This window comes from Chrysochloris asiatica, unplaced genomic scaffold (genome assembly GCF_000296735.1).
Source record: "Chrysochloris asiatica unplaced genomic scaffold, ChrAsi1.0 scaffold00176, whole genome shotgun sequence".
NCBI lineage: Eukaryota > Metazoa > Chordata > Mammalia > Afrosoricida > Chrysochloridae > Chrysochloris > Chrysochloris asiatica.
Genome location: NW_006408694.1, coordinates 7,047,239 through 7,061,504, shown reverse-complemented (window position 1 = coordinate 7,061,504; position 14,266 = coordinate 7,047,239). Strand labels below are relative to the sequence as shown.

The 14,266-nt window shown below is 37.0% G+C and overlaps 2 pseudogenes; one reads left to right on the top strand and one right to left on the bottom strand.

Moving 5' to 3' along the window:
- Positions 1 to 1,752: 1,752 nt before the first annotated feature.
- Positions 1,753 to 6,553, bottom strand: LOC102818186 (annotated as a pseudogene).
- Positions 6,554 to 9,911: 3,358 nt separating this feature from the next.
- LOC102817817 overlaps positions 9,912 to 14,266 on the top strand; it is a 19,259-nt pseudogene continuing 14,904 nt past the window's right edge.

Here is a 14,266-nt window from a genome sequence, read left to right as displayed (position 1 = left end):
TGAATGCTTGATGAAGAGCTGAGTGATGAGTCAAATCATATTTATTGTATTTTAACACATGTTATACATACTGTTGCACTATACATTTCACCCGCCACATTAATAAATTTTAACATGTTGCTCACTTAACATGAGGGTGAGTTCTATTCCAGAACTGAAGAGTGACCAAAAGCCATAACATCAGGATCCTCCAGTCTTTTTCTGACCAGTAAGTCTAATCTTTTTTATATTTTTTAGTTTTGTTCCACATTTTCTCCTAGTCTATCCAGGCCCTTTTAATGTGATCCCTTTTTGAACAGTAGCAGGGCACCATCTAGTTCTTCTGGTCTCAGGGTCATGGTGACTGATGTTTATGTGTTCCATTAGTCTATTGAACTAATTGATTCCAAGCATCTTCAACTTTCATCACTCTTCATTCTTCTCCATATGAAGTGACCAATAATTGTACCTTAGATGGCTGCTCTTCGGCTTTTAGATACACTCAATACTCACAAAAGTAGGATATAAAACATTGTATTTATAGACTGTGTTATGCCAATTGACCATGGTGTCCCCTATGAGTATGGTCCTGATTTCTAGGCCCAGCAACTTATTCCCTCAAGGTGTTTGATAATATTCAGGAAATATTTCATAGTTGTGCTCCTGTATGCTCCACCATATTGTTGGATATGTTTGCATCAAAGGTAAATACTTTTATACAAATATTTTCTGTCCAACCTTTATACATTTGTGGGTACACCCTCTCTCCTTCCCATACCCATTCAACCTGTGTATCTATCTGTGTATTTAACTGTTGTTGTTGTTGCTAGGTGCCATCAAATCAGTACTGACTCATAGCGACCCTATGCACGAAAGAACGAAACAATGCCCGGTCCTGGGCCAACCTCACTACTGTTGCCACGCTTGAGCACTTTGCCAGTCCATCTTGCTGGAGATCTTCCTCTTTTTTTCTGACTTGCCACCTTAACAAATATGATATCCTTCTGGTCCCTCCTGACAATATGTCTGAAGCATGAGAGACAAAGTTTGGTCATCCTGGCCTCCAAGGAGCACTCTGGCTGTACTTCTGCCAACACAGATCTGTTTGTGGTTTGAACCACAAGGTTGGCAGTTCAAACTCACCAGCTGCTCCTCAGAAACCCTAATCGCTAAGGGTTGGAACCTTGGAACGGACTCAACAGCACTTAACAACTACAACAACAAATAGAACGCATATTGTGAAGGATCATGGTTGGTATATGTTTTGCTACCTTGAGGTAAATAACACATGTGTACCAAATTTGGCGTTCATTTTCTGTTGCTGCTGGTATCATGTGTTTTAAGAAATGTGTATAGTATGAAAAACTTGAAAATATGCATGAATGAAAAATGTTTTAGGAAAGAAATAGATATTTTCATGCAAGTATTCAGTTTCACAGTATAAATTTCAAAGCAAGATTTGTTTGTTAGTTTGTTTCCTGTAAAACAGATCATTGCTCTATGAGAGGATGTTCTTACTTGTCAGTGCATTTCTTTTGTCTCCTCCTGCAGTGCATTATTTTGCTCTATTTATTTTTGTGTGCAAACAACATGCCAGTGAGAATGATAACTGCCTCACATGTAAAAAATAAGTCTGGATTTAAATAACTAACAACTAATGAAATCCTTACAAAAATAATATCCAATTCAAGTGAAAAATGGCTTAAAAATTATTAATAAAAAAGACAAAACACGTCTCATGAAGAATACAAAGATAAATGTCTGCTGAGTGTCTTAGTTCAGATGTTTCAGAATGCTTCTTTATGCTTTATGAGGAATCTGAGGGAAAGGCTTCAAGGCAGCAGGTGTTAAGGTGACCTACATTGACTTAAGTGGTAACTCAACTAGACTGTGGAACTGTGGGATGCATATGGATTCAAGCTGCTTGTTAAGGAAGAACTCCCCACTATTGTTCAGAAATCCTTTCTCATTCTCTCTCTCCGCAAACTTCCTGCCAACCACTGGCTCAATTTCTAGTATTTCAATATCTTCATTCCAGCTAAATATAATTTGTCCAACTAACCAGTGTGTTTTCCTTCTCAACCTGTTCAGCCTTCCTTACCTCACAACAAAACTGGTTTATCAAAAAACAGTCCTACCCTCCACTCACAATCTGGCTATCCCAAGATGATTGGTTTAAGATTTCTAATTGTACCAAATTTGCTATTCCTTTTTCTTGTTTATCTCAGCTTATAGATTTTGATACCAAAATTTTCTATTTTAGTTGGGACACTGACCTATTCAAATCATTTAATTCATTAACAACATCTTAAGGCTCATGCTGTGAACTAAGTTAGATAGTGCTTGCAATAAAGGAATCAAAGTCAAATGCCAGATTCTTACCCCTTTCTTTTTCAGCCAGTTTATGTGATGCTTCCTCTTGTCCTACCTGGACTTTAAACAGTCCATTCCTTACACACTTTGACTTGCTTTTTCATCAGATTTTTCTTTGCTTTGTTGTTTCTGCTTGGAAAATTCTATGATGAGGACCCCTGGTGTGGTGCTTTGGGTTAATGCCCTGGACTGCAATCATGGTACTTTTCCTAGTTATAAATGTGACTGTGAGTTTCACCCATAAACAAAATATCATCTACTTCATTTTCAATATTAAAGGGGTGACTTGAAATGACTCACCTGTTAGAAAAGAATATATGCTCATGTAAGGATGGGGGCCATCACACTTGTCAAACTGTGGCAGCTTGTGTGTTACTGTGATTCTGGAAACTATGCAACAGGTATTTTAAATACAAGCAGAGTCACCCATGGTGGACAGGTTTCAGCTGAGCTTCCATATGAAGAAAGATTAGGAAGCAGGAAAGATGGACTATTTATTAATATTTTGTCACTGAAAACCTTATGAATACCAGTGGAACACTGTCAGATAGCACCAGAGTATTGACTTATTGAATATTGAAACATGATGAAGAGTACCAGTATACTGTCAAATATAATGCCAGAAAATGAGCCTCTCAGGTTGGAAGGAACCCAAAATACGACTGGGGAAGAGCTGCTGCCTCAAAGTAGAGTTGAACATGATGACACAAACTGAATAAAGTCTTCAGAACCTTCATTTGCTGATGGGGCACAGCTCAAAATTAAGAGAAAGACCTGTGAACATCCATTAATGATTGAAATATGAAATATACAAAGTATGAATCCAGGAAAATTGGAAATTATACAAAATGAAATGAAACACATAAACATTAATGTCCTAGGCATTAGTGAGCTGAAATGGACTAGAATTGGCCATTGTGAATCTGATGATCACATGATTTACTATGTCAGGAATGACAAACTTAAGAGGAATGGTATCGCATTTATCATCAAAAAGAACATACCAAGATCTGTCGTGAAGTACAATGCTGTCTAGGATAGGATAATATCCATATGCCTACAAGGAATACCAGTTTATACCACTATTATTCATATTTATGTACATCCACTAAACCCATTGATGATGAAATTGAAGAAATCTACAAAATTATTCAGTCTGAAATTGATCAAACATGCAATCAAGATGTATTGATAATTACTGGTGATTGGAAGGTAATGGTTGGTAATAAAGAAAGATGATCATTAGTTGGAAAACATGACCTTGGTGATAGAAACAATTCTGGAGATCACATGACAGAATTTTGTAAGACCAGTGACTTCTTAATTCCAAAAACCTTTTTAAAACAGCATAACAGACAACTATACACATGGACTTAATCAGATGGAATACACATGAATGAAGTTGACTATATCTGGGGAAAGAGATAGTGGAAAAGCAACAGACTGTGAAATAAAACATCATATGCAAGTTAAGGCTAAAGCTGAAGAAATGCAAAAAAAATTCACAAGAGCCAAAATATGACCCTGAATATATCCAACCTGAATATAGAGATCCTCTGAATAATAGATTTTATTCATTAGACACTAAACACTGAAGACCAGAAGAGTTGTGAGATGACATCAAGAGCATTATATAGGAAAAAAGCAAAAGATCATTAATAAGAAGACATTTACAGAAGAAAAAGGCCAAAATGGATGTCAAAAGAGACTCTGAAATCTGCTCTCCAGTGTAGAGATGCTAAAGCAAATAGAAGAAATGAGGTGGTAAAAGAGCTGAACAGAAAATGTCAAAGGTGAGCTCAAGAAGAAAGAATTAAATACTATAATAAAATGTTCAATGTCCTGGAGTTAGAAAACTAAAAGGGAAAAACACATTCAGCATTTGTAAAGCTGACAGAACTGAAGAAAAAATTCAAACCTCGAATTGAAATATTGAAGGATTCTATGTGCAAAATATTTAATAATGCAGAAAATATCAAAAGAAGATGGGGAGAGAGGGAAAGGTGGAGCACAGGGGAGGGAATAGACACAAAATAGTTTGGGTGCTGGGGAGGAGGAGTCAATACACAAGAAGGGGGGAATAGAAGAACAAGGCAAATGGGAAAACAATTAGGCAGGTTTGCATGGGTTAAGTGGGACAGAGGTAAATAATGATGTATGCACAACCTTGGAACAACAGGGCTCTGGGATATAGGGATTGAGACATGGTTAGAATGGGCAAAAGGGGGGAAATAATGTTAAGATGTTTGGCTGACTTTTGAAACTTGGTTTCCCTAACATACCATTATAAAGTAGACATTGAGGGGGGAGAGAAAGGAATAGCCAGAAATATCACCATAGAAAGCTTTTAAGTCCATCTTCTGCCTATAACTGATTGGCATACCTAAAATGGGGCTACAATGTGCCCAGTGAAGGAGGCTTCCTGCAGAGCCTCTGCATTACATAAGACCATAGATAAAATCCTGAACAAAATTCTCACCACTGGATCAATGAACAGCATCCATACAAATGGAGAAAAAATTGAAATTGTCAAAGACTTCATTTTGCTCATATTAACCATTAGCCCTCTTGGATGCAGCAGTCAAGAAATAAAACAACACATTTCATTGACAAATCTGCTGCACAAATCTCTTTAAAATGTTGAAGAGCAAAAATGTCAGTTTGAGGACTAAAGTGCACCTGATTCATGCCATGGTATTTTCAATAACCTCATATGCATGTGAAATTTGGACGGTGAATAAGGAAGACCACAGAAGAATTGATGCATTTAAGTGTTGGAGGGGATTATTAAAAGTACCATGGATTGTCAAAAGAACAAACCAATTTGTGTTGGAAGAAGTACAACCAAAATGCTCCTTGGAAGCCAGGGTGGCCAGACTTGGTCTCTCATACTTTAGACATATTATTAGGAGGGACCAGTCACTGGAGAAGGATATCATGTTTGGTAAAATGGAGGGTCAGAGAAAAAGAGGATGATCCCCAAAGAGATGGATTAATACAGTAGCAGCAGCAATGGGCTCAAAGATAGTGACATCATTGAGGTTGGCACTGGACCAGGCACTGTCTCGATGGGTGAGTGCTTAGCCTGCTGTTAAGTGATCCATGGGGCTCAATGTCAAAATTTGTTTCATGAAATCCAGTGCTGCTCGACTAATTCCTGGAAGCTGCTGAGTTAAAAGTTTGTGTAGCTCAGTGATGTAGTTTCTAATGTAAACTGGAATTATGTTGAGAAGCTCTTGATGATCTTCCTTGTACAAACAGGAATAAATTGTTTTATCAGTTGCATCTGTTCAAGTTTATGTGCACCTACAAGATGGTTTTACAAGTCAGTATTTCAGTGAAGAGGCAGTCTGCAGCCCACATGTGAATAGCTTTAGTATAGTTATTAGATGAAAGTAAGGAAGTCCATAGAAGAAATGAAGCTTTTGAGTTATGGTGTTGGAGGAGAATATTGAAAGTGCCATTGGCTGCCAAAAGAACCAACAGATCTGTGTTGGAAGAAGTTCAGCCAGAGTGCTCCTTGGAGGCCAGAATGGCCAAACTTCCCCTCTCATACTTTGGACATATTGTTAGGAGGGACCAGTCCCTGGAGAAGGATGTCATGTTAGGTAAGGTGGACGGTCAAAGAAAAAGAGAAAGACCTCCAGAAAGATGGATTGGCAAAGTGCCAGCATCAATGGGCTCAAGCATGGCAACAATAGTGAGGTTGGCCCAGGACTGGGCAGTGTTTGGTGTGCATAAGGTTGCTATAAGTTGGTACTGACTCGATGGCACCTAACAACAACAAGAACATGGAGATCTGTACTGTTTAGTAACCAATCCTTCATAAAGATGACCTTTGTGGGAATAATGGAGACCCATGATTAGTGCAAGACCGAAGTCACTTATCTTCAGCATCAAGTCTTCAGTATCAATGAAAAGATAGGCTGTTTTGAGATTTCTGTGCAGTATGTTTGGAGAATGAATGCATTTGAGAACATGTAGTAGTTGATACAAGAAGCCTAGCATGCTCCTCTAGTAAAGGGTCCTGCTCCAACACAATTAGCCAAGTCCATCTTTGGGTACTCCTGAACAATGTAAACACTGTTCTGTTTGGTAAGAGAGCCTAGATCGTCTGTTAACTGACTTCCACTGTCAAGAATTTGGGACCAAGAATTTCAAGCACTTTCACAATGTTATCATGTGCTAAACAATTTGACATTTCACAAAAATGTGAATAAATATGCACACAACAGGCTTCTATGAACATTCTCCTCACAGTGCAGATACATTGTGTCAGCCTCGTCCCGAATAGCACCTTTCTAAGGTGCTAGTAAACACTCTTCCTATTTCACTTCTTTTCTTCCTTTGCTGCTATATATTTCCAGAGGAAGCCCTAGCTGCTGTTGGTTGACAGATGTCTTTTGTTAGTGACCAGGTGGCTTCAGCTCAAAGCTGCCATCCATCTTACTGAGATACAACTGGGACTTCTCCAAATTATCGCGGGAATGTGGGGCCTGTGGACAGCCTCCAGGATCCTCTCTGATCTCTGGCTGTTCTGATGGCAGCAGGATCTCTGAGCCTCTTGCTTTGCCTTAGTCACTACAAGTAATCCCACCCTATGAGACAGATCAGGGCCCTCAGGTGGTTTTTCAAACACATTATTCAATTTCCATGTATTGGATTTTTTTTCCTTTGATCTGCCGATTGTTGTTTTATAATTTTATAGCATTGTGATATAAGAAGATGCTTTTTAGCATTTCAATATTTTAAAATTCATTGAGATATGTTTTGTGAACTAATGTAATGTCTATTTTGCATAATGCTCCATGAGCACTGGAATAAAATGTATATTGTGCTGTTGCTGGGTGGAGTATTCTGTGTAAGTCTATAGGATCATGTTGGCTAATTGTGCTGTTTACTTCTGTGTATTTGCTGCATTGTCTTTCTAGTTGTTGGTCCTCCATTGCAAGTGGTGTTTTACAATCTTATACTATTACTATGGATTTGTCTTTTTCTCCAATTCTATTAGAATTTGATGTATGTATTTTAAGGCTTTTTCACTGGGAGCATAGATATTTATTATGGTTCTGTCCTCTTGTTTAATTGACCTGTTAATAATGAGATGTCTTCATGTCTTGTGATTTTTATCTTAAAATCTACTTTGTCAAGAATTAATATCACCACTCCTACTCATTTTTTTATTTTAATTAATCTGATATATTTTATTCCATGGTTTGATTTTCAATCTTTTTTTCTCTTTTTGTGTAAGGTGTGTATATTATCAACAGCATACTAAAGATTCCAGTTTTCTTGTCCATTCTGACTTTTATCTGTTGGCGTGTATATTTACTTCTGTTTTCTCATCCTCTTGACTGATGTATTGAATGCATTTATATTCAGTGTGATTGTTGGTATGTGTAAATTCATTGCTGTCATTTTGCTGTATTTTTTTTTGTGTGTATGGTGCTACTGATTTAGTTGTTCTCCATAATTTGCTGTGCTAATTTCATTTTGTTTTTGGGTTTTCTTGTCATTTTCTCCATTGCTGTTCTTTTAATGTTTATTAAATCTTTATGGATTTTCCCTTGATTATTTTGATGTGAAAGCATATTAATTTTCTTTGAGGTCACCCTATAATTTATTAATTCCTTCCCCTGCTTAACATACTCTGTTTTTCTCAAAATCTACTTGGTTTCCTTGCCAGTAGAAGTTCTGCAAGTGAACTATTCCCCCTTTTACTTTGTAGTTGACTTCATTGTAAATTGATATCTCTTGTTCACCATTTTCAGTCTTTTATTTAGGATACTTCTATAACTATATTGCGTTCTGGGTGGTTTTGTCATGTATGGTAATCTCAAGTTGTTATCTCATATTGGCTTTCAGTACAAAAAAAAAAAATATTTTTTGTAACATTGGTCTGGTTATTACAATTTATTTTTTTCTTTAAGAGTTTTATATATGTCCTTCAATTGCCTTCTTGCCTTCATGATTTCTGCTCAGAAATCAGAGTTTATAGCTTTATTGGGTTTTCTTTGTAGGTAATTTTTTTTTTTTTTTTTTCCTGAACTGTTCTCAGGATTGTTTCCTTATGTTTGGTTTTGATCATGATAGGTCTTGCAATTTTCTGTCCTGTTTTGGATTTATTCAGCTTCTTGAATGCTTATTTTCTCACATTTTATGATGTTAAACAAGTTTTCTTCCAAAAATCCTTGACAATTTCTCTGTACTTTTTTTTTTATGGTCTCTTCTGATCTGGAATTCTGATCACCCAAAAGTTAATTCTCTTAATGGTGTCCCACATAAATTTTAGAGTTCCTTCTATTTTTACTTCTTTATTATTATTATTATTCTAGCATATTAATATTGAGTGGTTTATTTTCAAGCTCATTTATTTGAATATCTGTTAATTTAAATTACTTTCTTTACCCTTTCAGTGTATTATGCATTTCTGAAATCTTAGTATTAATATTCCGAATTTCTATTTGCTAGTTTTGTATTGTTTCTAATTTTTCATCTATTTTCCCCCTTAGTTCATGTAGTGATTTCTGAATTCTCCTAAAGGTTATTCCTTATTCTTTCTCTCAATTTGTTGAATGTATCTAAATATCATTCTTTGTCAGATAGTTTCAATACCTTTTCTTCCTCAGAATAATTTTCTGACTGTACATCTTGGTCACTTGCTTGAACCATTCTGTCTTGTTTCTTTGTTTTAACTGAAATTTTCTGTTTTCTCTGAGACATTGTGGTATTGTTATCTATATGTTTATATGTGTTCATGTTCATGTGTTCTTAAGCACTCATTACCTGCCTCTTGGTGGGTGTGATTAGAAAATGGAAACTTGTGCACAGTCTCCATTTGCTGTCCATGCAGTACTATTTAGGGTGGATTTGGCTGGTGTTTGTTCTGTCTATTACTGATCAGGTGGTATTGGAGCTGGTATTGTCTCTTGCCTACTGGTTATGGTTGGGCTGTGTGGGTACTGCTGATGTTTCATATCAGCTGAGGCCAGAAGAGAATACACACACACATGCAAGAAGAAAATACAAAACAAATTAACAAGCAAGCAACAGAAAAAAGAGACTGTAATAGATGATAAAAATGAATTTGAAACAGGTGACAGTAAGAAAAAGAACATAATAACTAAAAAGAGAAGGGAGGGAAAGGAAAACATAGTTGTGGAAGAGAAAAATAAGAAAGAAATAATATATTTTTTTAAAAACTAAGCAAAATCATGGAGGGAGAAGATGAAGAGATCAGAAAGTAGTAAAGATAAATCAAGATTAAAAAAAGAAAAGAAGAGGCAGTAAAAGAGAAGCAGAAGAAAAGAAAAAAAAAAAAGGAAGACTTAGAGCTAAAAAGGATAAAAAGCATGGAGAAAGAAAGAGAAGACAAAGAGAAGAATGAATAAACAAACAAAAAAATACAAAAAAATGAAAGCAAAAAACCAGGAACAAGTACAGAACTCAGAGAGGAGAAAACTCTGGGGAGCTTCTGTAAGCCAAAGAACTCATTTTATGTACAAGGGAGGTAGAAGGCAGTGGCATTCAGGTTCTAGATGAACTTCCTATAGGCCTGCATGGCTCTGGGAGTTCTAAAGATCTGGACTAGGTCTAAATTCAATCAGCTCAAACGGTGCCCACCTTTAACTCATCTAGTATACAACTTCACGGTTCTGAACTCTCAGAGAGCAAGAGGTGTGCTGGGGTAAATGAGACTGGGACTGGCTATGCCTCAGACCATCAGAAGAGCAAGGGAAACAAAAATCACCCCTTTCCCATCACCAGTCACCCATGTGCATCTGTAACACCAGGCTACCCTATGCCTCCAAAGTAGCTCACAAAAGTTCAAGGTGTCTGCACCGAGTTTGGCCAGAAGACATTTCATCAATCTGTGTCCTTTCTTTGTCGCCCCACTCAACTTCTCCTCCCAGTAATTGGTCAATCAACTTCTCTATCCTTTCCTCTAAAGCTCAGGGTTCCAGGATTAACATCTGTATCCATTTCATTCAGTCTCCAATATCTTTGTTTTAGAAGGCCTGGGTAGCATGTTTGTCTAGTCTGCCATTTTGCTGTAAGTCCAGTATTAGGAAGTAATTCTATGTAAATATGAACCTACGGTTGGTGGAAAAAGCACAAGGAAAGTTGCACTGGGGAATTCTTTTCCTTTTTTTTCCCCCCATGCATCTGTTCAAACAATATATCTGTTCATTCTTCAAAGGTAGCAAGATACCAGAATTTTGCTGGGAAAACTGCCCCCTCCGACCTACAGTCCTGATCTTGTCCCTTTACACTTCTTATTGTTCCCTAAGCTCAAAGAGCATTTAGAAGGAATACAATTTGAGTCCCTCAATGATGCTAAAATTGCCATTTTCATATGTTGTAATTAGAAGAGCACAAAAGTACTTGGGGAATTGTTAGAGATGGAAAAAACTCCTTCAAATGGAGATTACGTTGGAAATAGTAGCTCTTCCTTGATATATTTGTTTTATAAAGACTTCTATTTGGCTTACCATCATATGTTCTCCATATGTTTAAATGATATCATTTTCAAATTTCCATGAAAACACAGCTAGAAAGCAACTCATAGAGAGTTCTCTTTTTTCCCCCTTCAGAGTAGCAGAAACTTTTATCAATAATTTATTAACTTAATTCAAGAAATGATCAAAGTAAATTATCTCTTGACTGTTTTCCCTCTCACATAAATTAGTGCTATTTGTAGGAAGATATTGATCTGGCTCCATCAGAAAGCACTTGTAAATGTTAATGAAAAGCCTGAGTACCCATAGAAAATGAACTGGTTCTTGATGTGAGAGGATTAGCACTTCATCAAGACGCATGTGTCAAGCACCATGTGAATGTTGCCATGAGTCTTGTTTTCCTTTACTGCTACAAAATGTTATTAGAAGCCTTTGTATATATTAAATGATAAAATAATTTGGCCTATATAGATGAAATAACCCTTTAAGACATATCTTAAAAACTCATATTTCCCCCCCAAAATTCTTATATTTGAACACTTCACTTAATTCATTAGTTAATTTAGTATGATTAAGTTCATATTGATTTCAAATTCCCTTTTAACAACTTTGATAAAGATAATTTTGGCTGAAATCTGCTGTTATCTTGAAGGATGTCCTCAGGTTCTCATTTGTAAATAGTCTCAGAATTTGTAAGTGTTTGTTTCTTAAACACAAAGATGTTCAAAAGTAAACACAGCAAAAATTCAGATATCTGCAAATAAAAATATTTAAAAATAAACACAAATATTTTCTAAGTCCCGTTGTTTTATTTTTTATCTTGCTAGCTTGTTCTACTAGCATAAATGCAAATGTGAAACCAAAGTGTGAGAAAACTCTTGTTGACTTGGTCATCTTCAGGACAAGGGAGTGTTGGAGGTAGCCAGATAGCATAACAAAAGGAGATCAGTGGAGGGGAAGAACTAATTTGATAGGTTAGGAACTTTAAGATAAGAATACACCCATCAAAGAAATAGGGGGAGTTCACAGGGAAATTAACTGTTGTTGTTGTTGTTAGGTGCCATCTAGTCTGTACCAACTCATAGCGACCTTATGCACAACAGAACAAAGCACTGCCTGATCCTGGGCCAACCTCACTATGGTTGCCATTCTTGAGTCCATTGATGCTGCCACTTAGCCAATCCATCTCGCTGGGGGTCTTCCTCTTTTTCTCTGACCCCTCCACCTTACCAAACATGATATCCTTCTCCAGTGACTGGTCCCTCCTGACAATATGTCCAAAGTATGAGAGATGAAGTTTGTCCATCCTGACCTCTAAGGAGCACTCTGGCTACACTACTTCCAACACAGATCTGTTGGTTCTTTTGGCAGCCCATGTCACTTTCAATATTCTCCTTAACACCATAACTCAGAAGCATCAATTCTTCTACAGTCTTCCTTATTTACTATCCAGCTTTCATATGCATATGAGGTTACTAAAAATATCATGGCTTGAGTCAGGCATACCTTAGTCCTCAAGCTGACATTTTTGCTCTTCAACACTTTAAAAAGGTCTTGTGCAGCAGATTTGCCTAATGCAATACATCCTTTGATTTCTTGACTGCTGCTTCTGTGAGTGTTGATAGTTGATCCAAGAAGAATGAAGTCCTTGTCAACTTCAATCTTTTCTCCATTGATAAGAATGTTGTTTATCGGTTCAATGGCGAGGATTTTTGTTTCCTTTACATTGAGATGTAATCCATATTGAAGGCTGTGCTCTTTGATCTTCATCAGTAAATGTTTTAAGTCCTCTTCACTTTCAGCAAGCAAGGCTGTATCATCTACATATTGCAGGTTATTAATGAGTCTTCCTCCAATCCTGATGCCACGTTTTTCTTCATATAACTCAGTTTCTTGTATTATTTGCTCAGCATACAGGTTGAATAAGTATGGTGAAAGAATACAACCCTGTCACACACCTTTCTTAATTTTAAACCTTTCAGTGTTCTCATGTTCTGTTCGAACAACTGCCTCTTGGTCCATGTACAGATTCCTCATGAGCACAATTTAATGTTCTGGAATACTCATACTTCACAATGTTGTCCATAACTTGTCATGATACACACAATTGAAAGCTTTTGTGTAATCAATAAAGCACAGGTAAACATCTTTCTTATATTCTCTGCTTTCAGTCAAGGTCCATCGGGCATCAGCAATGATATTCCACATTCCACAGCCTCTTCTGAATCTGGCTTGAACCTCTGGAAGTTCTCTGTCAATGTATGCTTGCAGCCGTTTCTGTATTACCTTTAGTAAAACTTTACTCCTGTGGGATATCAAAGAGATTGTCTGATGATTTCCGCATTCTGTTGGGTCACCTCTCTTTGGAATGGGTACAAATATGGATCTCTTCCAATCAGTTGGCCAGATACTTTGTCTTCCAGATTTCTTGGTATAGATGAGTGAAAACCTCCTGTGCCGCATCACTTTCTTGAACTAACTACTAAGTTTACATGAGAATGCTCCCAGTAAGAACTAGTAGGTGACCTTGGGAGGAGATTGTGAACTCCATTTGTTGTTCTTGTTAAGTGCCTTCGAGTTGGTTCCGACCCATAGTGACCCTGTATAATGTTTCTGAGGAGCAGCTGGTGAGCTTGAGCCGCCGACCTTGCAGTTCAAATGACTTTGCAGTCTGGCGCATTAATCCACAGTGCCACACAAAACTCTATAATAACCAGTAAAAGGGGAACTGGAGGAGGGGCTTTCTTGAGACAGGCGAATAAAACTCTTTGTGGGTTGGCCATACAGCACATCTGTCCCTGTCTACTGGGTTGGGCACTAGAGTTTGCAAAATTGAATAAAGAAAACGTAACTCTCGCCAAAATAATACAGATTGGATTACTTGCGTATTTGTTTATATCAACGTTTCTCACAATAGGAAACTTTTTTTTTTTTTTTTTAAATAAATAAACCTCTATAATACCTTCAGTAAGTGTTCTCTTCTCTTCACTCTAGACAGGCAGCTGTTTATGAGATGAGAATTATTTGAAACCTTCCCTCGACCAGCCCCTTTCACATCAGTAACATCTCACAATAATCATCCTCTAGGTTAAAGCCTAATAATTACCCTGTAAAAATACATACGATTTTATTGGCAGTGAGTGGAGTATGAAGGGAAAGGTATAGGAAAGACTGGATTAATCCAATATTTCCTAACAGTTTCAAGGATTATAGAGTTTTATTAATATATTTTATTTAGTCAAATGTGACTGACAAATTGTTTCTTAGAGTCTGATTTAATTCCTACATACATTTATTCATTCACACAACAAATATTTATTTCCTATCATAGGCAAAGGCAGGAGCCCTAGAGACACTGTGGATTGGGTGTGTTGTTGTTGTTGTTGTCAGGTGCCATCGAGTTGGAACCGACTCATAGCGACCCCATGCACAGCAGAACGAAACAATGTCCGATC